Source organism: Aquarana catesbeiana, linkage group LG02 (assembly GCF_042186555.1).
Source record: "Aquarana catesbeiana isolate 2022-GZ linkage group LG02, ASM4218655v1, whole genome shotgun sequence".
NCBI classification, from domain to species: domain Eukaryota; kingdom Metazoa; phylum Chordata; class Amphibia; order Anura; family Ranidae; genus Aquarana; species Aquarana catesbeiana.
Window position 1 is genome coordinate 565648591 of NC_133325.1, and position 27423 is coordinate 565676013.

Consider the following 27423-nt stretch of genomic DNA (forward strand, 5'->3'; position numbering starts at 1 on the left):
AAGTTGTATTCTGTCTTATGAGAATTTTTGTAACTCTAGTAACCTATTTGTTTTCAATATGAGACTAGCGTGCAAAAAAATAAAAATGGATGACCATTGATCCGATATTCTCATTGTGTGTACCAGGCCTAAGATCAAATTGTCTCAGGTCCGGTCATCCTGAATGAATTCAAAGCAGAATGACATGGTGTCTTTGTGAGACCTAACATTTAATGGCTTGTTCAGACTCCAGACATCAATTCCATTGAAATGCTATAGCAAGGTGTTAAAGAACACATCCCAAAAACACATGCACTGCAATTGTTTTGTACGGTATACATGAACCAGTGCTAGTCAGCATCTAAGGAAAACACATTGTTGATTGTTTTTAAAAATGAAGTAAGCTTTCAGTACTTGCATCATTGTTTAAAACATTTTTTCATCCAAAGCCATAGATACATATTTCCAGGAAAACAATACCCAAGACTGCGACCCCGGTATTTTGTGGGAAGCCCACAAATGTGTGTTAAGGGGGGTACTTATTAAACACGGGGCCACCATTAAAAAAGAGAGGAATAAACAGCTTGCCGGATTGCTCGCCGACCTATCTACCCTAGAATCCCAACACAAACAGTTGCCCTCTGGAGACCTAGAGGTGAAACTGGGAAACGTGCGAACACAAATCAATGACCTACTCCTATATAAAGCAAAGGCGGCTTTGCAGTTCTGCCGTAAATTGTCTTACGAGTCGGGGGAGAAATGTGGTAAGCTGTTGGCTAGGTCGGTGAAAGAACTTAAAGCAACCTCGTACATACCACAGATAACATTACCAGATGGCAAGAAGGCTACCATCCCGAGACAAATCGCAAAGGGTTTTGAAGCCTTCTACTCTGACCTATACAATCTCCCCCCCCCCCCCCACTAGTCCAGCACATATTGACAAATATGTATCGGAAGCCCAAATTCCCTCTCTAACTGAAGAAACTAAAGGCCTATTAGATGAACCAATTACATTAGATGAACTACAAAACGCAGTTAAAGCCATGAAAATAGGTAAAGCACCAGGACCAGACGGTTATACAATCCAGTACTATAGGACTTTCTTATCGGTTTTGGGCCCAAGACTTCTGACATTTTTCAACACACTAGGAGTAGACTCTGCCTTCCCCAACGAAGCCCTCAAAGCTCATATATCTTTAATCCACAAGGAGGGAAAGGACCCAGGCTTGTGTGGGAGCTATCGTCCCATATCTCTTTTAAATGTCGACCTCAAAATATTCTCTAAAATTATAGCCACTAGATTAGCGACGCACCTCAATTCCCTGATTCACCTAGATCAAGTGGGGTTCATCCCATCCAGAGAAGCCAGGGATAACACCATTAAAGTCCTCAACCTTGTCCATCTAGCAAAGACTAAGAAAATCCCCAGTATCTTTGTTAACACTGACGCGGAGAAGGCCTTCGATAGGGTGCACTGGAATTATATGTTCTCAGTGCTCCGTCATGTTGGCCTAGGTGACAGAATGCTGAAATGGATTGGCAGCATATACTCGACTCCTTCGGCACAAGTGAAGGTCAATGGTATACTCTCAAGTCCTTTTCCCATCAGGAATGGCACACGTCAGGGGTGCCCTTTGTCCCCCCTGCTTTTTGCTCTTTCTCTTGAGCCCTTTCTTTGTAGGGTCAGAGCACATCCAGACATCACAGGTCTTCAAGTGGGCAATACGCACTGCAAAATCTCAGCATATGCTGACGATCTCCTCTTCTCCCTCACAGGCCCTAAAATTTCCCTCCCTAATCTAATGCGAGAGTTCAAAATCTATGGTGAGATCTCGAATCTGAAAATAAACTTCACTAAATCTGAAGCAATGGGTGTTTCGGTCCCCCCTAATATTTTAACTGACCTCCAATCAAACTTTAAATTTAAATGGACCTCATCAGCACTTAAATACCTAGGCACGTTTATCCCCCCAGATGTGACACAGACGTTTGACCTAAATTTCCCCCCGCTGTTGATAAGGACCCGGTCATTGCTAGACAGATGGCATGCAGGCTTCCATTCCTGGTTCGGGAGATGTAACCTGCTTAAAATGAGTATCCTACCGAAATTCATCTACCTGATTCAAGCTTTACCGATTCATATCCCGCCCTCTTTCTTCAAACAGACCCAAGCACTTTTCACCAGATTCATCTGGGCACACAAAAGGCCGCGATTGCGCCACGCACAGCTGACCCTACCCAAACATTGTGGGGGGCTGGCAATGCCCGATATACGCTTATACTATATGGCCTCTCATCTGGGGCATGTACTTGATTGGAGGAGAAATGGTGCTTCCAAACTGTGGATAAAACTAGAGCAATCACAGTCGAATGTGCCCTTGGGGGGTGCGTTATGGTGTGCCGGCGATCTCCCGGGCTCCCTGACGGCGCACCCTCTTATAGGCACCACTCTGAGGAATAGTCACCAGATCGCCTCCCACTCAACTCACACTTCAAAGACATCTCCCCTATACCCCATCTTGGGCAACCCTAAATTTGAACCAGGCATGGAGGCAGCGGAATTAATGTCTCTTAAAGAGACCGGAAGGGACTGTGCATTTAACTTTATCAGTGGGGGGAAATGGTCGACCTTAGAAGATCTCTGCAATCCAGAGGGTCCGTATCGACTAACCTTCTGGAGAGCATTGCAACTACACCACTTTATCCACTCACTCCCAGAACCACACAATTTCACTCGAGAACTAACGCCATTTGAGACACTTTGCTCTGAGAACACCCCATTGGCTCACATCTTGTCACAAACATATCTCTTACTGAACACGCCAACGTCGCAACCTCATTTGAATTGCCTAGCCAGGTGGGAAAAAGATCTGCAGCGCACCTTCTCTCCCTCACAGAAGGCTCGGATCATCTCCCTCCCTCAAATCCTCGCTCTGCGCTAAAATACAAGAATCTAATTTTAAACTACTCACGAGGTGGTACATGACACCTTCCAGACTAAGAAAATGTTACCCGGATTCCTCCGGGCTATGTTGGCGTTGTGAAGAGGGGGAGGGAACCCTGATCCATGTCTTTTGGACATGCCCTAAGATACAGACCTTCTGGGGCGAAGTTAGGCGAATCACACAGAAATTTACGGATTACGAGGTCCCGGAAGACCCCGCGTTTTTTCTTCTCCACCTTTCCACGGTACCTATTAAGACATATAAAAAATCACTGGTTCGACATCTACTTAATGCAGCGAAGGGCTGCATCCCCCTTTTCTGGAAACGGTCCCTCCCTCCTCCCATAAAACTCTGGCTTCAAAGAGTGGAGGAAATTAAGCAGATGGAGGATTTGATACTGACGGCGCAACATAAGCAAGAGATGTTTAAGCAGACTTGGGATAACTGGAATATGTTTATATTCTCTGATGAGGGTCAACGACTTCTGATCTAACTGAACGGGCTGTGCCCCATTGACCGAGATTAGCGAGAGCACCCGTCCACCGCCGTGTCTTCCTTCCTTCCCCCCCCTCCTTCTCCCCCCCCCATTCCTCCTGAACCTCCCACCCCCCCTTTTTCTTACCCCCCCTCATATCTCCTTCCCGTTCTCCCCCTGTTTCTCCTTTTCCTTTTTCTCTTTTATTTCTTAGCTACCTTTTAGGTACCTTGGTTCTCTTTCCCTCTTCCTTTTTTCTCTTTTTAAAGTAAAGTGGAAAGTCAGGCGAGGACCACCATTAATAGGTATCCCTACTACGAGATGAGGATTGCCATAGAACATACCTTAACAGTAGACAATGCATATGTCTGTGTACTTTATGTTATCAAACCTGCACTGCTTTGCACTGTATACCTCTTCTATATGCATTTCAACTGTAACATGACTTCTTCTCAAATGTAACTGTCTGTGTTGGTGGGCTCCCCGCCCCTGTATGGAGTTTAATAAACTTTATATTTGAAAAAAAAAAACATTTTTTCAGTAAGGTTATGGCAATGTTATTTTGTTCAGGCTACCTCTATTTGTTATTGGGACTTACGTAGATAAATGATATTTTAGGAGCCATTGGTGCAAAAATCCACAACATTTCAACAGGTCCACGAACCCTCTTACAACTATAAGGAAGCAGTTTGTAACTCAGCAAGACTCATATATAGCAGTACAGGTGGAACTGGTTACTGAGGTGGTGCATAGATAAGATATCATTTTTAAATGAAAACTATGTAACTCAAGGTATTGACACCCAGAATGTTATTAATTGTTTTGCCTGGACCATCAACAAAATACATTTTTCAGTTTTTTATACATCACCAGGATTTTTTCCATGTAGAGGTGCTTTCTAACTCAGAGAAAGCACACCATCTTTATATTTGCCATAGGTGGATCCATAAAAGCATGTGATGCTCCCCAGTTCCATTATCACTTGAAATGGTCAGGTTGTTTCATAACTCCACCTGGTGATTTTGTGTGCCTCAAGCAGTGAGAAGTGTTTATTATCAGATTTATACATGAAGCTTTTCAGCCTTTCGTAAATATCTCCGTGAAAAATCACGAAGCAATAGCAGCAGTGCACCTATCAGTCAAGGATTGTGATAGATCCTGGTGTTCATAGTAAAAAAGAATGTAGAGTGACATTTTCTTTATCGAATGCAGGTTGAAAAATATATTTTTATGTATGAATGCCATTCAAATCTGCTGGAAATCTCTGACATCTACCCAATGGACATTTCACAAGCCATGTCAACTATTCCTCAAGACGAAAATGCTGCCTTCAGTTGCTTGCATACTTTTTGATGAATTTTCTACTTAGATACAGAGAATTAGGATTCTTTACTGAATATACAATGTAAATTGTGGAGCTTGACTGTTTCAACAGGGCTAGAAAAAAAAATATTTTATGTTGTTGTTGCAAATGTTTGTCTATTATTTTCCAATATTTAAATTTTTAAATGGTTATTGTTTTTGAAAATGTATAGAGAAAAATAATGCGCTTAGTGTATATGTGAATTAAATGATCAATTAAATTGACAGCAGCACTCATAACATTGTACACAACAACATCCAAAAACATATTTAAAAAAATTGTGTTGCGCTGTCTAGTGAAAATCAATTAAAAAAGAGCAAAAATTTGAATATATAATACATCATATAATATACAAATTATATAATATATATGAGACACAAAAGTCCATATAATAATAAAGGGCAAAATCCTTGAATTCAGTGCACTCTCACGAGTGTACTGACGCATGGCAGGAAATAGTAGTAAGGATGGTGCATTTCCAAATGCCTATGATTACAGTTTTGTTGTAAGTAATATTTTAATAAATTGCCCGTTTTTAATCTGGACACTTCCCAATGATTTTGTTTTCTCATGTAATTAATGGTTGGATCACCTTATGTGGATATCCTGTGATCATTACCTGTGGCTCGTTTTCACCAACGGTTCCCCACAAGGAGGCTGGATAAGCTAAGATGATCTGCACCTAATGTGAGGGATAATAAAGCTCACAGATGCGAATATAGACCTTGATAAGTCTTTGGATCTGGTAAGAAGATATTTTTGCCTCATCTATCTAAGCCAGTGTATATCAACTCCAGTCCTCAGGGCGCCCCAACAGGTCATGTTTTCAAGATTTCCCTCAGATGAATCGGCTGTGGTAATTACTAAGGCAGTGAAACTGATCAAATCACCTGTGCAAATTAATGGAGAGCCTGAAAACATGACCTGTTGGGGCGCCTTGAGGACTGAGAAACACTGATCTAAGCACTGGGTGCTGCACTGAATTGAAGGATTTTGCACTTTATTATTTTATTATTTTATGGACTTTGGTGTCTCATATATAATTTGTATATTATATGATGTATTATATATTCTAATTTTTGCTCTTTTGTTTTTCACTAGACAGCAAAAACAAGTTTATTAATTATACTGTTTTTGAAAGGCAATTAGTGTGTAACTTACCAACTAAAATATCATTGATAACAATTTTTGAACCTTTTTAATTTGAAATCCTAACACACTGATTGTGCATCTCAGAGGTGATTGTAGCTGTATTAGTGCACTTGCGACAGAAATAACTGAGTACTGTCCATGATACTTTTTTGTTTGCACCAGTGGCAGTACATCCATAAGGGGTGCCACCCCCCTAATCTCTATTCAGGGCGCCAGACTCAGAGTTCTACGGGGTTTTGTTTTCTGAAGCACGTGATTAGAGCCGGAGGCTCTAATTGGTTTCAAAAAGGGTGGACTCGGGTGCAGAAACTTGAGCCCACCCACTTGTGACAATGCCACTCCCCCAAAAAATGGAGCACCAGCCACCACTGATTTGCACAAACATACTATTGTTCAAGACAAGCTTTTGTGGTGTACCCCTATCTGAAGAAGGGGGTACACCCCAAAAGTAAGTCCTGAAAAATTGTATGTTAGTTCAAATAAAAAAAAAGTATTAGATAGTACTCAGTTGCATCTAGGACTTACAGAACTTACTAGGTATTGACACTATTTTCACAGGCTTTGCATCTGCCAAGTGCCATCCATGTTTGTTTTTTTTTAATATTCTTTTTTAATGATTTTTGCAGCAACAATACAAAAAGAAACATATAGAACATTTAAAGACAGCCTGACAACCAGGCAACACACAAAAAACACATAACAACGAAGACCTCAGCACTAGGCCATAAGTATAGCTTCAAGGCTAGAACATGAACATAGTACCAGTAATTCCACTGCACAGATGTATCAAATGTAAGTCCTCACATTCTGACAGATACTGGCTCCTCAATCCCATTACAGAACATATGTCAGAAAATAAGATCAACAGACCCTTATGCCCCGTACACACGGTAGGATTTTCCGACGGAAAAATGGGAGCTAGTTGTCAGAAATTCCGACTATGTGTAGGCTCCATCAGACATTTTCCATCTGAATTTCCGTCGCACAAAATTTGAGATCTGGATTTCAAATTTTCCGAAACCAAAATCCGTTGTCAGAAATTCCGATCGTGTGTACACAATTCCAACACACAAAGTTCCACGCATGCTTGGAATCAAGCCGAAGAGCACTGGCTATTGAACCTTCTATTTCTCGGCTCGTCGTACGTCACCACGTTCTTGACGTTCGGAATTTCTGACAAGATTTGTGTGACCGTGTGTATGCAAGACAAGTTTGAGCCAACATCCGTCGGAAAAAATCCATGGATTTTGTTGTTGGAATGTCCGATCGTTTGTACAGGGCATTAGAGATAATACATAGATCTTCAGCTCACACCCAGGGTAGCTTAATGTGCAATATCCACGTTTGTTGCTTATGAACTTTGTGGGCTTTCCTCTCTCAGAGGAACTGTAAGTTATTAGCTGTAAGAGTCTTAGCTGTACATAATTAATGGGTTCTGGGCATCAGGGCACTCATATTTGAAAATGTTTTTCAGATTGGCCCTTTAAGTCTTCCAAGAGCTGCTCCATTAATTCAATATCTGAGATTTTGGCATGCCACTCTTCCATGCTAGGTGGGTCTGTTTTTTTCCCCATATCAGGAATGTATGCTTTTGCAGAATTCAGGAGATGTTTGAGAAATGAATTTTTGTATTGCTTAAAGGAAAGTTGTGTATTGTGTAGCAGGTAAGTTGCCAGCTTACTTACGATAGACACCCCCTTCAGGTTATTGACCCCTGACCAAAAAGTGTCTAAAGATATGTAGTAATAAACCCTCCATGCTTTGGCACCTCCACAAAAAAGAAGAAACTGAGGGGTCAATTTTTTTGTGTTGTTTAATACAATCAAGTCAGGATTTTACATCCATTCTCTTGTGTGTTACATCCATCCTCTTATGTGTTCGCCAGAGGCGCCTTATGTGCAAAGAGGAGTATTCAATTTTTCTGGGCCTGTGAGAATGTGGTGTGCTGTTCTTGTTCCAATTTATATATGAAGCTGGGGTCTTTGTCATGGTTGCCCGAGGTCAAAGTTGAAAAAGATAAGGATAGGGTATGTCAGAATGGTGTGGTAATTAGGCACAGTGGGGTTGAGTTGATTTACTAACACTGGAGAGTGTAAAATCTGATGCAGCTGTGCATGGTAGCCAATCTTCTAACTTCAGCTTGTTCAATTAAGCTTTGACAATAAAACCTGGATGCTGATTGGTTGCTATGTACAGCTGCACCAGATTTTGCACTCTCCAATGTCAGTAAATCAACCCGAGTGTCTTAATATGAGTAGGCACATATCGTTATGATAAGTATCTGGTAGTGAGCTAAGGAAAGTTCCCAATCGCATGCATCTTCTGAAGTACAAGTCAGATCCTTATAAAGAGCTAATGTGTGCCTTAGTCAATAATTAGTTTTGGCAGGTGAAGTGAAATAGTCTAAAGGAACCTTTCACAAGGGGATTGCAGAATTGAGGGTCTGTTGTACAATAGAAAGAGAGGAGATCCCAAGATGGGCAGCTTGGATGCAGAGATATGAATGTCATTTTTAGAGATGGACGTGAAAGTGCCTTTAGTGGGGCCAATTAAAGGGTGTGAGAATATCTGTAGTGCAAGTGGGGTTTTCACCCACAGTAGCACTTTGAGTGGAAATGGTCTAAAAGAGTGTTTTAAATCTATTTCTAATAGTTCCTTTCTATAAACAATTTATGGCATGCTAGTACAAAATTGATCCTACGCAAATGCCATCAAAAAGCTAAGTGGTTGGGGTTATTGTATACCTTTTTAACCTGTGTACTATGTTTATGCTGACATTACTGTAGATAATATGGTGGCTGAATATTGAAACATCAACCTTCCTTCCATCCATCAGCCTCAGATACAAACATAAAGTTGAAAATTTGAAGATGCCAGCCTTGTTCTGTTGTGTCCTATAGCCACTGTGCCATACTATTCTTCAAAAAATGCAGATATCAGATGATGTTTCTAATGCCCCATACACACGGTCAGATTTTCCGATGGAAAATGTCCGATCGGAGCGTGTTGTCGGAAATTCCGACCGTGTGTCGGCTCCATCGGACATTTTCCATCAGATTTTCCGACACACAAAGTTGGAGAGCAGGAGATAAAATTTTCCGACAACAAAATCCGTTGTCGGAAATTCCGATCGTGTGTGCACAAATCCGACGGACAAAGTGCCACACATGCTCAGAATAAATAAAGAGATGAAAGCTATTGGCCACTGCCCTCGTTTATAGTCCCGACGTACGTGTTTTACGTCACCGCGTTCAGAATGATCGGATTTTCCGACAACTTTGTGTGACCATGTGTATGCAAGACAAGTTTGAGCCAACATCCGTCGGAAAAAATACATGGATTTTGTTGTCGGAATGTCCGAACAAAATCCGACCGTGTGTACGCCCTATTAGTATCTTTTGACAGGTAAAAAGAAGTGGGAGTGAATACACTGGAGTTTATCGATTCTCTGTCTGCAGGCATGTTTTAGTATTAAAAAGCAACACATCTGCAGCTGCTGTCAACACATAAGTGCATAATTGCTTCTATACTTAGAAAAGGCTTCTCTTTATTCCATAAAGCAATAAAGAAGCAGCGGGTCTCTAGTTACTTGCTGTCTCATGCAGGCAACACAGTGGTGCACACTGCAAGTTTATTGAAGCTGAAACTAGAGTGGTGACTGCAAGGGAACTCTTCTTTGGGTAAGACCCTTAGGCTGGGTTCACACTATAGAATTCAGCGCCGTATCAGGTTTGATTTCAGCACAAATTTTGGACTGAATTCAGACCTGAAACAGAGCAAAAGACGCACAGGGCTCCTGTGCAATTCGCATCAGAGCCGCTGCGGAGATGTGTGAACCAGCTCTATAGAAAGCCAGTCATAATCTCTTGCTATGCAAATTGGATGCGGAGAAAGCAGCATCCAATTCGCAATGGTGTGAACCCAGCTTTACTCAACTCCTGCAAAAAAAGTGCCACTGCCCCCAACTATAACTGGCCACCATAGTAAGCAGCAGTGGAGGGAGACATAAGGTATAAACAGGGCCAAGGATATATCCAAGGAAAAAAACAAGCTTACTTACTGACCAGCTCGCAGACAACCAAATCAACCTGTCTGACAGGTGTCAGTGTTGCCTGACCAATATACAGTGATACCAAAATAGCCGTGGTAAGGCTCTGTAGCTTATGCATGCATTTGTAAATGCAGACTAAACCCCTGCTTTTAATGCATACTGTCAGACAGGTTGATTTGGTTGTCTGCGAGCTGGTCGGCAAGTAAGCTTGGTTTTATCCTTGGATTTATCCTTGGCCCTGTTTATACCTTATGTCGCCCTCAATGCTGCTTACTGCAATGGCCAGTTATAGGTGGGGGCAGGGGCGCTTGTTTGTATCATTGTATATTGGTCAGGCAACAGACTGACGTCTTCGCAGCCATTGAGCTATATGCTGGGTGGTCAGTGTGCTCCTGCACCTTTAACAAGGGGGTGAGCTCCCCTTCAGTTCACTTGCCCTCCACCTATCCATCAGAATGCATGTGCTTCCACTGTGAAGACACTTATAAGTTAGTGTTAGGGACTACAGATACCAGGGTGCCGTGGCGAGGCTCTGTAGCTTATGCATGCATTTGCAAATGCGTGCAGACTAAGCCCTTACTCAGCTCCTCCCTATTGGTTGAAGCCATTGAGACTCCAAAAAAACTCAATGTGTAACAAAAAGAATGGTATGTAGCTGAATAACAACTGATCACTCTCCATTTTAAACTTGCTCTCAACATAGGATTTAATATGTTAGTTCTTCAAAAAAAAAAACAAGTCAATTACCATAAAACATCTGGAGATTTTCATGAAGGAGTCTTTTATTTCCTGTCAAAATATCAGTACCTATGGTTTTGATCCAAGTTAACAATAGCAGCTACTCTTCCAATACCATCCAGCAGGACAATGTTTCCCCAATACAAAGTGCTACATCGATCAATTATATTGTGCTGGAAACCCAAGAGTGTTTATACTGTAATAAAATGACCAGAATATCAGCTTTTACATGCAGTGACTTTGTTATTTGGTTCACCCACCTGCAGCAAAAGAATGGATGTTGAAGATGACCCATCAGTAATGCCCTTTTGTCAGCAAATATTTTTTTAGGAATGTATAAAATCTCCTAAGCATTTTGAAGAATTTTTGAAGAAAATAAAAACATTCTTTAAAAATGACATACATTTCTATTTCTGATTTGCAATAAATGTATGTGCACTGAATATTGTATTGTATTTAATTTGATCCCAGCCTGTCCAAAGAAAATGCATACAAATGGTATAGGTGCATTTGGGAGTAGTAGAAATAGTTAGCTCCTTAGCAGAGCCATAAAGAAGTAAACAGTAGGCTTGTATGAAGATCTATGGGGCCCCACAGTGCCATTGTCTTCAAAAGGAATTTAAAACAAATTGCTGAGGGCCAGTACATAATTTAAAGACTCACTGCAATTTTATGACTTGCTAATGTTCCTAATTACATGCCCGTGAAAGGCTTAATTAATTGGGGGATGTAGCAAAAAGTGGAGCCTATGTTTGTTATCACGGTTCCACTGCATTGATTTTAGTGCCTACTGAGAATTTAGGACCTCTTTATTTGCACAAAGAAAATGCAAGTCTTTTGAAAAAAAAGCACATAACGATCAACCCCTCGCTGCTATCTAATATACTTTTCTCTACTTAACCAAAGTGCTTGTAATCATATTTTGTAAATGTTGGTGCTGTTAATTGCATTGTAAGAGAAAATAGGTTCTGCTTGGCTGATTGTGGAGAATTTGAAGTTTTTTTTCTTTTCTTCCCATTCCAAGTGCTCTAAGAAGTAATCGTGTAATCAAGTAAAACTGAGTTTTCACAAAAGTTTTTCTTTCTTTTTTTGAAGTTTATCAGTTTGTGAAGATCTTGATTTTATTTAGAATTTGTCGACTTTGACATGTTTATACACTTTGTACAAAGATAGGAAATTATGTTACATTTTCTTTGAAATGAAATCCATTGCCAACACTAACTGCATGTGAATATTAATTGATTTGTATAATTTTTTTTTAAGCAAAGTCAAAGGTAGTTACCAGAATTAGTTCAGTAAATTCTTTGTGAATTGTAACAAATGTATCAAAAACTTGCCACATTTGTTACACTTTTACTGAACGTTCCTACCAGCAAGTAACTTGTGTTTTTCAACTGCGTTATGCCCCGTACACACGGTCGGACTTTGTTCGGACATTCCGACAACAAAATCCTAGGATTTTTTCCGACGGATGTTGGCTCAAACTTGTTTTGCGTACACACGGTCGCACAAAGTTGTCGGAATTTCCGATCGCCAACAACGCGGTGACGTCAACCACATACGTCGAGACTAGAAAAGGCCAGTTCAGAACCAAGCGCGGCACCCTTTGGGCTCCTTTTGCTAATCTCGTGTTAGTAAAAGTTTGGTAAGAGATGATCCGCGCTTTTTCAGACTCGTGGCTTTCAGATCATTTTCCCCTGTTCAGTTTGTGCTTGTGGGTTTGTATTTGCTCTTCAGTGCTTGCAAGCAACTTCCACATGACTTTAAGTAGTCATTGTGTTCTTGTTCATTCGTTACTGTTTTTCAGGTCGCTCTTCACAGGCCTTGCTGTTCTTCGGTTACTTCGTTCTAAGCAGCCGACCGTTTTCTAGCCATGTTTCGTATACGTACTCCTCGTAGAGTTCGTGCTGTGCGGGGGCTTGGTGTTGGGGTCCTGACCTTGACACAAGTCCAGTCCATGAACAGGGTGGGGAGGAGTTCATGGACCAAGAATTGGTTGCTTCAGCGTGACCAGATCTCTCATATGCCTTTGCTCCATGAGATCTGTGAGAATGATCCTGATGATTTCAGGAACTTTCTCCGGATGACGGACCCCGTATTTCACCGTTTGTTGGCTTTGCTGACCTCCTATATCAGCAGGCAGGATGCCTACATGAGGCAAGCCTTCACTCCGGAGGCAGAGGCTGGTCGCTACCCTGCGGTACTTGGCGACAGGGAGAAGCCTGCAGGACCTCAAGTTCTCGACAGGCATCTCCCCCCAGGCTCTGGGGATCATTATCCCAGAGACCTGTTCTGCCATCATCCAGGTCCTGCAGAAGGAGTATATGAAGGTAAGATTTTTATCCTTTAATATCACATTTTATTGTATTTAATGTTTGCTAAGATATTGTATATCTTTCCTCATTCCCTAATTACCATGATTGGTATATGCTGTGAATGTCCCCTTTGTCCTCATTCATGCAGGATTTTTATGTAATTATTTTTTTACTCCTTCATACATATTTGCCTTCACTTACCTCCCCAACATGCTCTCCTGCCCCTATAGTCACCTCATGTAGTCACTTAACAATGTATTTTGTCAGCTCCATAGTAGTGCTTTACCCCAAACACCCCCTAAAATGTTTAGAAATGTGATTTTTGCTTTAAATTTAGGCAGAGTGCCAGAGGCTTTTTTTTTGTGGTGTCCCCAAATCATTTTTAGTAACCCTCCCTCCCCCAACTGCTAAGTCAGCTGATCCCAATTCTATTCTATCTATCCTCAATCATCTATCTGCTGACTTTGCCAAACACATACACACTACACCCATCTCTTTACTGGTCAGATGTATGTCTGAATTCCCCAAAGCATGTAGTGCAAGGGCCTGCCTGTATACTTTCCAATGGTAGTGCTTAAAGTTTTTGTATTCTATTATTATCTTGATAGGTAATATCATAATGTCCAAATGTCCTCAAATGTGTACAGTGTGTATTTATATATTTGTATTATGACACTTCTTACCTGTCCAGTGGGCTGCCAATAGTGTAACTAAGGAGGGGCTGTTCCAAGTAATACCCTGTATTTAGGCATTCATCTCTCAATGAAGTGAAGAGGGTTACCTGTCTAAGATTCCACCCCCCCTATAATGTTAGAAATGGCCCATGAGAGGGGGGAGGGGGAATATGATAGGTGTACCTTATACTTTGGTGTTAATTTTCCCTTAATAAATGCTATCTGGAGGTTGGCCAAGAATGTTTGTGCCTAATCTGCTTGCCATGTTTATGTGCAAAAATAGTAATTTATTTTTGTTTTCCTCAACAGTTTCCTTCCATGCCACAGGAATGGCAGACTGTGGCCTCCCACTTTGCCCAGCGGTGGGACTTTCCTAACTGCGGAGGGGCAATTGATGGGAAACACATTCACATCATCCCACCACCCAACTCGGGGTTGTACTATTTCAACTATAAGGGGTTCAATAGTATTGTGATGTTGGCAGTGGTGTCGGCTAATTACGACTTCTTGTATGTGGACGTGGGGAAGAATGGCCGGATGTCCGATGGTGGAGTCATCGCCCAGATGGAGTTCTACAGGCATCTCCAGAATGGCAGCTTGGACTTGCCACCTCCAGAGGACAATGTGGAAGGACTCCCATTCATCTTCGTTGCGGATGAAGCGTTTGCGCTGGGGGACCATCTTATGCGGCCATTCCCGATGAGGACCCTCACCCCGGAACAGAGGGTTTTTAATTACCGGCTGGCCAGAGCCAGAAGAGTGGTGGAAAACACATTTGTAATCATGGCTAGCCGGTTCCGCCTATTTCTGACACCCATCATATGGCGGAGTATAAACGTAATCATCTAATCCTGGCGTGCTGTGTTCTCCATAACTTTTTACGCCAACATTCTGCCAACTATGCTGGCTCAGTTGGGCCTGAGGCCGGAAATCTACATGATACAACCCTGGCGGCGCTTGAAAGTGGCCGTCCTGGCTTGCCCTCCCTGAGTGCCCATGATGTCTGGTTAAGATACCTTGAGTTCTTTGCGGGTAGGGGGGCCATCAATATGCCAGACAATTTGTGAAGCATTTATCAAATAAAAAAAAATGAATCTTTGGTGACATTTACTGCTTGTGTTTGTTTTAGCTGACAGCAGTGTGTGGAGTCGTGAAAATGGCGTGATTATGTAACCTTATACAAAGCACTGTTGGCTGTTATTTACTAAAGGCGTAGACACTTTTTATACTACAAGTGCACTTGAAACTGCACTGAAACTGCACTTGTAGTGCAAAGAGGATTTGCCCTTAGGAAATAACCCCCATTTTCTCAGAAAACAGCAATTACATCACCACAAAAGTGTTGTAGCGTTGAGACAATAATGCATACATTCTTGATTAACAAACTTTTTAATACCTGCACAATCACATGTGCATTTAGAAATGGTTTTTAAAACAAACCAACATGTTTTTTGTATAACAATTTTTGGGGTGGCATTATCAAAAATAGAAATGTCCATTTACGATAAAACAGGCCTGTGTAAAACCAACAAGAAACACAAAAAACTTGAACTTACAAAGTTCACATATGGTAAAACTTGAAGGCAATATCAGACATGAGTATTTAGGAACTCTGTTTGATATTGCGTTCAGATGGGGTGAAGTCACCCCTTGAAAAGCCAAATTTGGAAGATGCACACCAATTTACGAATGTCAACATGTGCTAGCTGCCATCACGGGGGATCAAGGGACGTGTTTTGGGGGAGCAACCCCTTCCTCACAGCTACTTTATTATTGAGGAAGGGGTTGTACCCCCAAAACGCGTCCATTGATCTCCCGTGATGGCAGATAGCACATGTTGGCACACTGTGTACATCCTCCAAATTTGGCTTTTCGAAACATCGCTCAAAAATTTAAAAGATTGTAGCACACAAAAAAAGATATTGATTTTGTGGGGTTTTAAATTCGCCCCAAAACATCAATGATGTTATCATTTTTTTGAATCACATCATTGATTTTTTTCTTGAGGTTTTCCAATTCTAAATTACACCCCATGATCTCCCCGATCAGGATCTGGGCACTTTCTGATGTGAAAGGATCTGGATCCACAACATCACAATCACCTAAAAAGAGAGAAACCAAACAAGAACAGGTATAAAAAAAACTGCCAGCATCCATCTCTTACCTGAGTCTGTGGTCGCAGACACTCACCTGTTGTGGTGCCAATTCCCACCACATCTTCTTCCTCCTCCTGCTCAGCTTGGGTTGGGGGTATTTCACCTTCTTCCAGAGGTGGGGGTCTGTGGTCTCCTCGGATGAGGGGTGTCCTCCGAGTCTTTTCTCCCCTATGTAAAACAAAAAGGGTATAATTAGCACACAGATATTTGATGGCAGAACTATAAATAGGAAACATTGCTTGGAAGTATGGTACAATTGTCAATTTTAGCAGATGTAGGTTTTTTAGTGTCCTTTGTCAACCTGCAATACTTTAGCTGTTTTGTACAAGCTTCACAGATGGAGACCCCCCTATAGTATACACTGGAGCACCTGTGTGCCCCCCCTAATAAAAAGGGTGTTCTTGTGTCCCACACTAGTGCTCCAGTGTCCAGATGTGAAAACAGCTGCTGAGTGTCCTCTCCTTACACAGAATCTAGTTTGCATTTAATTCTAGTAACAAACCCATCTACACAACCAAATATTTTGCATCCAAGTAGACCCTAAAAAATGTATGAAAATGCATATGGCCTAAACAATGATGTTTTATAGGCCGAAAGAAAAATGTTTGATACGAATGAATAATGGGCCCATGAACAATAAAATTGACATTTTAAACTGTACAACACTTAAGAAAAGCATATGGAGCAGCACGAACGTAATAAAGACAAAAAGAATAGGAACACAGCACAACTACTTACTTTTTTGCAGCACTCTCCGGATCTTTCTGTACTGCTCGGGCTCTCTTAATTTCAGGTCCGACCAGTGCTTCCTGAGCTGATCTTTCGATCGTCGTACCCCGAAATTCCTGTGCAGACTTTTGACCACTTTCGCAATGATCTTGGTCTTTCTGATATTGGGGTTGGGGTAAGGTCCATACTTTCCATCATAGTCAGCCTTCTTCAGGATGTCCACCATCTCCAACATCTCCCCAAAGGACATATTTGTGGCCTTAAATCTTCTCCTTCTGGATCGGAACGTGTCTGGATCCGGGCTTTCCTCCTCCTCCTCCTCGTTCCTGTAATTAGCACGCACCTGCTCTGACTCCACCATGTGCTCTTCTCCCACTGCGCCGAACGAAAAGGGGCGGGGAATAGACTAGAAAGAACGTCAGGGGCGGGCGGAGTTACACGCATGCGCAGTGTGTATAAAGCGTACCACACGTGCGTATTACGTACGATCTGTGAGCGGAGGAAGGAGCATTGGAGGCGCCGATCGTAAGAACGAAGGTAAGAGACATACTTGTGCCTATACTGCTTCTACATTGAGGCCTATATTGTAACAAGATTAGTAGAGTTTGGCCTGACATTAGGGTTTGTCTTGTGTTGTGTCTTGCAGTGAAAATGGATATCTTACAAAATAATGACTTCATGGCAATATTCATTGACATGTTCAGGGAGCTGCCTTGTCTGTGGGAGATCAACCACCCACATTACAGGAACCAAACAAAGAGGAAGGCAGCGCTGGATCAATTGTTGGAAATTGTGAAGCAGGTGATCCCCACGGCAGACATCACATATTTGAAGATCTTAATTGGTGGCCTGAGGAGCACATATGTAAGGGAGCGCCAGAAAGTCCAGGATTCGCCGAGATCCGGAGCAGCAGATGACATCTATGTCCCCAGGATGTGGTACTATGACAGGCTGCATTTTCTGGCAGGCCAGACTGAACCCGGGTCATCACTCTCCAGTCTTCCTTCCACGCTTCCTTCCCCCCCCAGCTGAGGCTTCTGACGCCCAACCTGGGCCTTCCAGGCAACAACATGTGGAGGAGCCCAGCTTGAGCCAGGTATAACATTCCTCTAAATATTGCTGGTTGTCCAATCAATGATGTTAACTAGATGTTAGTTTGGAGTACTAATTTATGATTGTGATTGATGATGCAAAAACTAAAACCATGTCCCTTTTTCATACACAGGGAAGTCTCAGCCAGGAGGTGGCCGGGCTGAGCAGGCTGCCTGATCTGCAGGTCCCTCACCTACACCTGGAAAGAGAAAGTGGCAGGAGGAGGAGTGCCCTAGAGGAGGCTGCCATAGGCCTCTTTTGGAGGGCTACAGAGGCCCTGGGAGCACCACACACCGTGGAGGATGACTTCGCTGCCATCATCGCCTCTAAAATGCAGAGGATGGAGGAGGGACAACAACTCATGTGTGAGTCGTTAATATTGGAGGCTCTTAATAAGGGGATGAGGGCCCAAATTACATCTGATACACACCTTTGTGAACTCACACATGGTCCTCCTCCTCCTCCTGCAGGTCCTCCTCCTCCTTCTCTTCCAGGTTCTCCTAGTCCTCCTCCTCCTCCAGGTCCTACTCCTCCCCCTACCACATCTCCAACAGCAGAGCCACAGCCCAGAATGAAGTGTGGAAGGAAGACCAGAAAGTGAGGACCCTGGATCTAGTCTGGTCGGCCAAAAGATGCAGCCTCTTGTGGTACCACAGCCTGGGGACACAGATGTCATCTGCTGCTTTCCAGATCTCTGGGACTTCTGGACCAGACTGCCCTCCCTTACATATGGACTCCTCAGGCCACCAATTTTGATGTTCAAGAATTGATGTCTGCCCTGGGGGTCCCAGGCTTCGCTAATTTCTCCTTGAGATTAAATAATAAAAGATAATAATGGTGTTGTGGTAACTTGACACACAAAACACACACAAAAATAGTCTGGAGTAAAACTAAAAATAACATTAAAGAAAGATCAGCCTTTGAAAAACTACAAACATAAAATCGAAAAGAAAAATGGTTTTAAATCAAAAAAAAAAAAAATTGTACGATGTGACAAATAACAATATATTCAGGGAATCCCAAGGAAAAAAAAAAAAAAGTTTGTGAGAAGTGTGTGTGAATATGAGCAGCAACTACTTAATTCTTGTCACATTATAAAGAAGAAGAGAGTGCGCTGTATTAAACCATTTTTAACATTGCAGTGTGACGAAAGTGCTGTATCTGTTGCGAACGCTAATTTTACCAGACCGAGCTGTTCCGTGTCGGAATTTCTTTTGAGCATGCGTGGCACTTTGTGCATCGAAACTGGCCACACACAGTCGGAATTGACGCGATCGGATTTTGTTGTCGGAAAATTTTATATCCTGCTCTCAAACTTTGTGTGTCGGAAAATTCGATGGAAAATGTCCGATGGAGCCCACACACGTTCGTAATTTCCGACAACACGCTCCGATCGGACATTTTCCATCGGAAAATCCGACCGTGTGTACGGGGCATAAGAGTGCATTGATCATGTAGTTTCATGGTTTGATTTGTTGGCCTGTATGCATAGCCTATAGTGGAGTAATCTTTACATTACCACGTCAGCCGTTGTCTGTTTGAAACATGAAGCATACAGCATGGCTCTACACAGGTTAAAGTAGTTCTAAAAGGTTAAAGTTTTTTTTACCTTAACTATTTGACCTCCGGAACATTTACCCCCCTTCATGGCCTGGCCCTTTTTATGTGATATGGCACTTTGCTACTTTAACCGATAATTGCGCGGTCATGCAACACTGTACTCATTTTTCCCCCACAAATAGAGCTTTCTTTTGGAGGTATTTGATCACCACTGATTTTTTTATTTAAATTTTAGGCCAATATATATTCTGTATATTGATTGGTTTGAGCAAAAGTTATAGCTTCTACAAACTATGGGATATATACTGGATTTTCATATTTTTTTATACTAGTAATGGCGACTATCAGCAAGTTATAGCGGTACTGCAATATTGCAGCAGGCATTCTGAAACTAACTGACACTTTTGACACTTTGTGGGAACCAGTGACACTAATATGCCGCGTACACACGATTGGATTTTCCGACAATAAATGTTCGATGGGAGCCTAATGTCGGAAATTCCGACCGTGTGTAGGCTAAATCGGACATTTTTTGTCGGAATTTCCGACAAACAAAATTTGAGATCTGGATCTCAAATTTTCCGGCAACAAAATCTGTTCTCATAAATTCCGATCGTGTGTACACAATTCCGAAGCACAAAGTTCCACACATGCTCTGAATCAATTACGAGACAAAAGCGTTTGGTCTGGTAAAACTAGCGTTCGTAATGGAGATAGCACATTCGTCAGATCTATTATGGAGATCTGAAATTTTTTTTGCCAGATCTCCATAATAACGTTTTGTATTTTTGTATTTATTTTTATAGTGATTTTTTTTAATCAAGGTCTCCTGTTTTATTTATTTTTTTCTAGTGATCTCCATAATTTTTGTTTTCGTTTTGTGTGCCAAGTTACCACAACACCATTATTATCTTGTATTTTTTAACCTCGTTGGTTGGTGTCCCTTGTTAATTTGATATTGTATTTTTGAAATGTACCTGCCTACTCACAAACTAACTGTTCTTTTTGGAGTAAAACACATAGGCAAATATTTAAAAAAAAAAAAATAGCCATTTATTATGGGTCATAACAAAATAAAGAGGAAGGCAACGCTGGATAAACTGGTGAAGTTTGCAAAGCCTTTGTACCCCAGGGCACACATCAAAACTATTTTACAGGCAAAATTGGTGGCTTGCGGAGTCCATATAATAGTGAACACAATCTGGTCCAGGAGTCCAAGAAATCAGGAACAGCAGCAGATGACATATATGTCTCCAGGCTGTGGTTATAAAACAGCCTGCATTTTTTGCCAGACCAGTTGTGGCAGGAGGTGGATGAGGATGATGGTTGACCTCCTGGCTGCCCCTTACCCCCGCAACCTCCTGGCTGAGGCTTTCCTGTGTATGAAAAAGGGACATAGTTTTAGTTTTTTGGTCATCAATCACAGACAATTTTGAGCTCATGACTGTTGCAAATTGAATGTTAACAAATAGAAAAGATCATCATTCTGAGCCCAGCATTTTTCATTCTTGTCCCAATCCTTTTTGGCCACTACTGTCTATTGATATGTAAACCACTTTGTTAAATCAGCAATTGGTGATCAATAATAACATCTAGTTAACATCATTAATTTTACAACAAGAAATATGTTGAACAATGCTCTACCTGACTCAAGCTGGGCTCCTCCACATCTTCCTGGGTGGAAGGCCCAGGTTGGACATTGAAAGCCTCAGCTGAGGTGGAAGGAAGCTGTGAAGGAAGAGTGGAGAGTGCTGGCCTGGGTTCACTCTGGTCTGACAGAAAATGCAGTCTGTCATAGTACCACAGCCTGGGGACATAAATGTCATCTGCTGCTCTTGATCTCTGGGAATTCTGGACCTTCTTTCGCTCCCTAAGATAAGTACTCCTCATGCCACCAATTTTGGCCTTCAAATAGGTGATGTCTGCCCTGAGGATCATCGGCTTCACAAATTCAAGCAGTTTCTCCAGCGCTGCCTTCCTCTTTCTTAGCTTATTAAAAAATGGGTGGTTCACCTGCCACAGAGAGGGCTGCTCCCTGAGCATGTCAATGAATTTTGCTAGAAATTCCCTGAATGTGATCCATTTTCTCTGCAAGACAAACCCTAATGTCAGGCTAAACTCTTCTAATCATGTCCCAATATAGGCCTCAATCTAGAAGCAGTATAGGCCACTGATGCACCAAGTACAAAGTGTACCTTCGTTATTATGCTCGGCGCTTCTGCTACTCCTTCCTCCACTCACAGATCGTATGTACGACACACGCGTGTTACGCTTTATATACACTGCGCATGCGTGAAACTCCGCCTGCCCCTGACATTCTTTCTAGTCTATTCCCCGCCCCTTGTCTTTCAGCGCAGTGGGAGAGCACATGGCGGAGAAAGAGCACGTGCATGCAGACAGCAGCAGCAATGACGAAAGGCCGAAGCAACGAACGTCCTGATCCCGGAGGACATTTAAGGCCTCAAATATATCCTTTATAGAGATGGTGGACATCTTGAAGAGGGTCGACTATGATGGGAAGCATGGACCTTACCCAAACCCAAATGTGAGAAAGGCCAAGATCATGACTAAAGTTCTGAAAAATCTGCGCATGAATTTTGGGGTATGACGATCCAAGGATCAATTGAGAAAACGATGGTCAGACCTGAAATTGAGGGAGCACGATCAGTACAGAAAGATCATGAGAGTTCTTCAAAAAAATAAGTAGTTGTCCTGTGTTCCTATTATTAATTGCATGCTGCTCCATGTGCTTTTCTTTACTGTTGTACAGTTTAAAATGGCAAGTTTTAAGTTCGCGGGCACAGTAATCGTTCGCAATAAACATCGTTCACTTGCCCACTAATACAATGTTTTTTGCAGATGCAGGAAAACGACATTTGTTCATGCCTATTTCGATTAAAATAATTTTGTTGTCTAGATGGGTTTGTAACTAGAATGAAATGCAAACTTGATTCAGTGTAAGGCGAGGACACTCAGCAGCTGTTTACACATCTGGACACAGGAGCACTAGTGTGGGACACCAGAACACGCTTTTTAGGGTGTCCCACACAGGTGCTCCAGTGGATACTAGGGGTGTCTCCATGTGTGAAAATTGTACAAAAAAGGTAAATATTCCAGCTTTATAAAGGGGAAAAAATAATGTCTTCAGCTTGGAACTCTGCCAAAAAAGACAATTGTACGACACTTCCAAGCAATGTTTCATATTACTATTTCTGGCCTCAAATATCTGTGTGCTAAGTATATAACTATTATATATGTGAATATAGAAAAGACTCGGAACATCTGAGGACACCAGGGACCCCCCACCTCCTAAAGAAAAGCAAATCCCCACACCACAACCAGAAGATGTGGAGGAAGGAGAGGTTTATGAAGTGGGTGAAATAGTGACCACAACAGGCGAGTGTCTGAGTCCACAGCTTCAGGTAATAGATGGATGCCTGCATATTTATAATACATGGTGTGTTTTTTTTTATTTTATGTGATGTGGATGTTTTGGAAGAAGAATCTCATTTCACAAGTGCAAGTGCACACGTCCTCATGGATCATGGTGTACAATCGTGATTTATAGAAGATCAAGGAAGACATCAATGACGTGGAAAAAAGAGTCAAAAACATCACTGATGTTTTAAACAGAATATAAAACACCCCAACATTCTTCTAGTTTGTTTGTATTTTTATTATTTTCACACATTTTAAATATTTTTTAGAAAGCCAAATTTTGAAGATCACACAGTGTGTCAACATGTGCTATCTGCCATCACGGGATATCAAGGTATGCGTTTTGGGGGTGCAACCCCTTCCTCGCAACTAAAGTAGATGAGAAGAAGGGGTTGCGCCCCCAAAACACGTCCATTGATACCCCGTTATGGGAGCTAGCACATGTTAACATTAGGCATGGGATCAGGAGGGAAATCCCCATTTTGACTCAATTTTTGTGCATCTTCAAAATTTGGCCTTCACATGGGTGACATCACCCCTTCTGATGAAGGCAATATCAACACAGTTTGGACTTCACTTTGTCAAAGTTGAACTTTGTAAGTTCCTGAGTTGTGTATTGTTTTATGGTTTTAAACATGCCTGTTTTAACACAAAAAAGACTATTTGTACTGTCAAAAACAAAAATGTTATTACTAAAATATGTTGGTTTGTTCAAAAACCATTTTCTAACACACATGTGAATGTGCACAGAGTAAAACGTTTTCTACTCAACAATGTGTGGCTTCTTCTTTCAATGCTCAATATAATTTTTTGGACTAAGTTGGTGTTTACGCTGAAATGGGGGTTATTTACTAAAGGCAAATCCACTTTGCACTACAAGTGCACTTTTTTTATTCTAAAAGAAAAAATTTGCGCTAGGTGTACAAATGTTGTGAATGAAATATAAACCTGTGAATAAAATATAAACCTGTGAAAAGGTATCCTGCAGCTATACGCTATAACCCTGATAGGGGGCACTACTAAACATGTAAACAAGAAGCGCAGCGCTGGATATAAACAAGTAATGAAAAATATTGTGCTATGTGCAAATAAATGCTTAAAATGAAAATAAATATGAATGAAAAAACTGTGCACATTAATTCACCAAAATAATGTCCGTGAATACTAAGTACAAATAAAACGTGCTAATTCATTTATATAAAGTCCATGGATATCTGACTTCCACCGCTGTATAACCCGTCACCACAAAGGCTTACCAGACAGCCCTTAAAGAAAGGCATGAACCGATCTCCTCTTTAGATGTTGTACCTTCTGTGGATGGGTTCTGTTCGATCCGTTTCATCAGAAATGACATCATCAGGGGCACCTAGAAATGACATCATCAGGGGCACCTAGAAATGACATCATCAGGGGCACCTAGAAATGACATCATCAGGGGCACCGTGCCCCTGATGATGTCATTTCTGACGAAACGGCCGTAGGGTAGACGCATGCGCAAACTTTCGTTTTCCACCGGAGCTGATTTTAAACTTTCCTTGCAAGGATTTTTTGTGTATTGAATGCCTGTATGGCGTTTTTAATAAAGGAACCATAAGCTTTATTACACTATCGGAGCATTTTTTCTTCTTTCCTGGACATCCATTATCACTGGGAATGGCTTTCCTCCATGGCTGACAATCTGAGAATATCCACCCAGCACTTTACAGCAGAACCCATCCACAGAAGGTACAACATCTAAAGAGGAGTTCGGTTCATGCCTTTCTTTAAGGGCTGTCTGGTAAGCCTTTAATCTCTCTGTGGTGACGGGTTATACAGCGGTGGAAGTCAGATATCCAATAGCGATTTTTTCACATATTCATGGACTTTATATAAATGAATTAGCACGTTTTATTTGTACTTAGTATTCACGGACATTATTTTGGTGAATTAATGTGCACAGTTTTTTCATTCATATTTATTTTCATTTTAAGCATTTATTTGCACATAGCACAATATTTTTCATTACTTGTTTATATGCGCTTCTTGTTTACACTACAAGTGCACTCTCAGTGCAGTTTCAAGTGCACTTTTGGAGTGCAAAGTGGATTTTCCTTTAGTAAATAACTTGCACGGTGCTTTATAATTTGCCACAATCATGCCATTTTCGTGACTCACCAAAAGTCATTCATGGTGCTGAAAATGATGTATATTTTTAACAGTAATGCATTACATACATTACCAACAAAAACAAGGTGTGTGTGTAGCAGACCCACAACATAATAATAGTTTGCTGAAGAAGAGATTGTCACCTCATGTATCAAATAAATTACGTTTGCACTATTGAAGAAAAGCACAAAAAAAAGGCCATTGGATAACCTAGGAGACAGCTAAAAGAAACACAAGCAGTAAATCAAAGGAAATCTTATTTCAGTTTAACTAAAAAAAATGTATTTTTAAAATGTTTATGAAAGATTTTCTGGCATATCAATGGCCCACCTACCCGCAAAGTACTCCATATATTTGTTACGGACCTCGCAGGCACTTTGGGGGGGCAAGCCAGGATGGCTAGCTTCAAGCGCCGCCAGGGTTTGTTCGTTAAGTCCGGCCTCAGGCCCAACTGGGGCAACATAGTTCATTGAATTTCTCCTTAAATAGTTATGGAGAATGCAGCATGCACGGATTATATGGTTAAGTTTATATTCTGCCATGTTGATTGCCGTAAGGAATAGGCGGAATTGGCTGGCCATTATCCCGAAAGCATTCTCAACCACTCTTCTGGCTCTGGCCAGCCAGTAGTTAAAAACCCTCTGGTCCGGGGTGAGGGTCCTCATCGGGAACGGCCGCATCAGGTGATCACCCAGCCCAAACGCTTCATCAGCGACAAAGACAAATGGGAGTCATTCCACGTTCTCTTCAGCAGATGGCAATCTCAAGACACCATTCTGGAGCTGTGTGTAGAACTCTGTCTAGACTCCACCATCTGACATCTGGCCATTCTTTCCCACGTCCCACGAGAAATTCATATGTCGCCGTCACCACCGCAAACAACACAATACTATTAAACCCCTTATAGTTATCATAGTATGACCCCGAGTTGGGGGGTGGGACTATGTGGACGTGTTTCCCATCTATTGCCCCTCCGCATTTGGGAAAGTCCCACCGCTGGACAAATTGGGAAGCCACAGTCTGCCATTCCTGTGGCGTTGAAAGAAATTGTGGAGTGAAACAAGAAAATAAAAAGTACTTTTGCACATAACATTGCAAGCAGATTAGACACAAACATTCTTGGCCAACATCAGTATAACATTTATTTGAAGGAGTATTTAAAAAAAAAATCTAAGGTCCACTTATCAGATTCCTCACCCCCTCTGATGGCCCATTGTACAAATTTTAAGGGGGGGGATTTTTTGGACAGGTAACCCTCTCCACTTCATTGAGAGCTGAATTGATAAATAATGTGTGTTACTTTGGCCAGCCCCTCCTTACTTATACTATTGTCAGTGGACAGGTAAGAAGTGTCATAATACAAAAATATAAATACACACTATACAAATTGAAGCACTTTTTTACATTCTACAATTACCTATCAAGATAATAGGAGAAGAAAACTTTAGCAGTACCATTTGAAACTATTCTGGCAGGCCCTTTCACTACATGCTTTGGGGAATTTATACAGAAATATGACCACAAAAGAGGTAGGTATAGTGTGTATGGGTTTGGCAAAGTCAGCAGATAGAGGATTGGTATCGGTTGACTTTTGCGGTTGGGAGGGAGGGAGGGTCCCAAATGATTTTGTGACCCAAAAAAAGCCTCTGGCACTCTGCATGAATTTAAGGACACAAATAACATTTGTACACATTTTAGGGGGTGTTTAGGGTAAAGCACTACTGTGGAGTTGAGTTGACAAAATAAATTGCTAAATGACTAGGCTAGGTGTGTATGGGCCCAGGATAGCATGCTGGGGAGGTTAGTGAAGGCAAATATGCATGAAGGACAAAAAAGGAAGTTTAAAAAATTCAAGCATGCATGAGAACAAAGGGGACATTCACAGCATATTACAATAATGGTAATTAAGGAATGATGAAAGAAATACAATACATTAGCAAACATTAAATACATAGAATGTGATGTTAAAAGAGAAAACTTACCCTAATATAGTCCTTCTGCAGGACTTGAATGATGGCAGAACAGGTCTCTCGAATAATGATCCCCAGAGCCTGGGGGGAGATGCCTGTCGAGAACTTGATGTCCTGCAGGCTTCTCCCTGTCACCAAGTACCGCATCGTGGTGACTAGCCTCTGCTCGGGATTGATGTCTTGCCGCACGCAGGTGTCCTGCTTGCTAATATAAGGGGACAGCAAAGCCAACAAACGGTGAAAAACGGGGTCCATCATTCAGAGATAATTACTAAAATCATCAGGATTATTTTCACGAATCTCCCGCAACAAAGGCATATGAGAGAATTGGTCACGCTGGTGTAACCAATTCATCGTCCATGACTCCTCCCTGTCCTGTTCATGGACTGGGCTTGGGTCAAAGTAAGAACCCCAACACCAAGCCCCTGCAAGGCACAAACTCTATGACGAGTACGTACCTGCAACATGGCTTCAAAACGGTCGGCTGGTCAGAACGAACTAACAGAACACACTGAAAATCAGAAAGGCCTGAGAAGAGTGAGCTGAAAATCAGAAATGAGTGGACAAGAACACACTGAGAACCAAATATGTACTATAATAATACGCACTGAAAAACGATGCGAATTGATAACACACTAAAA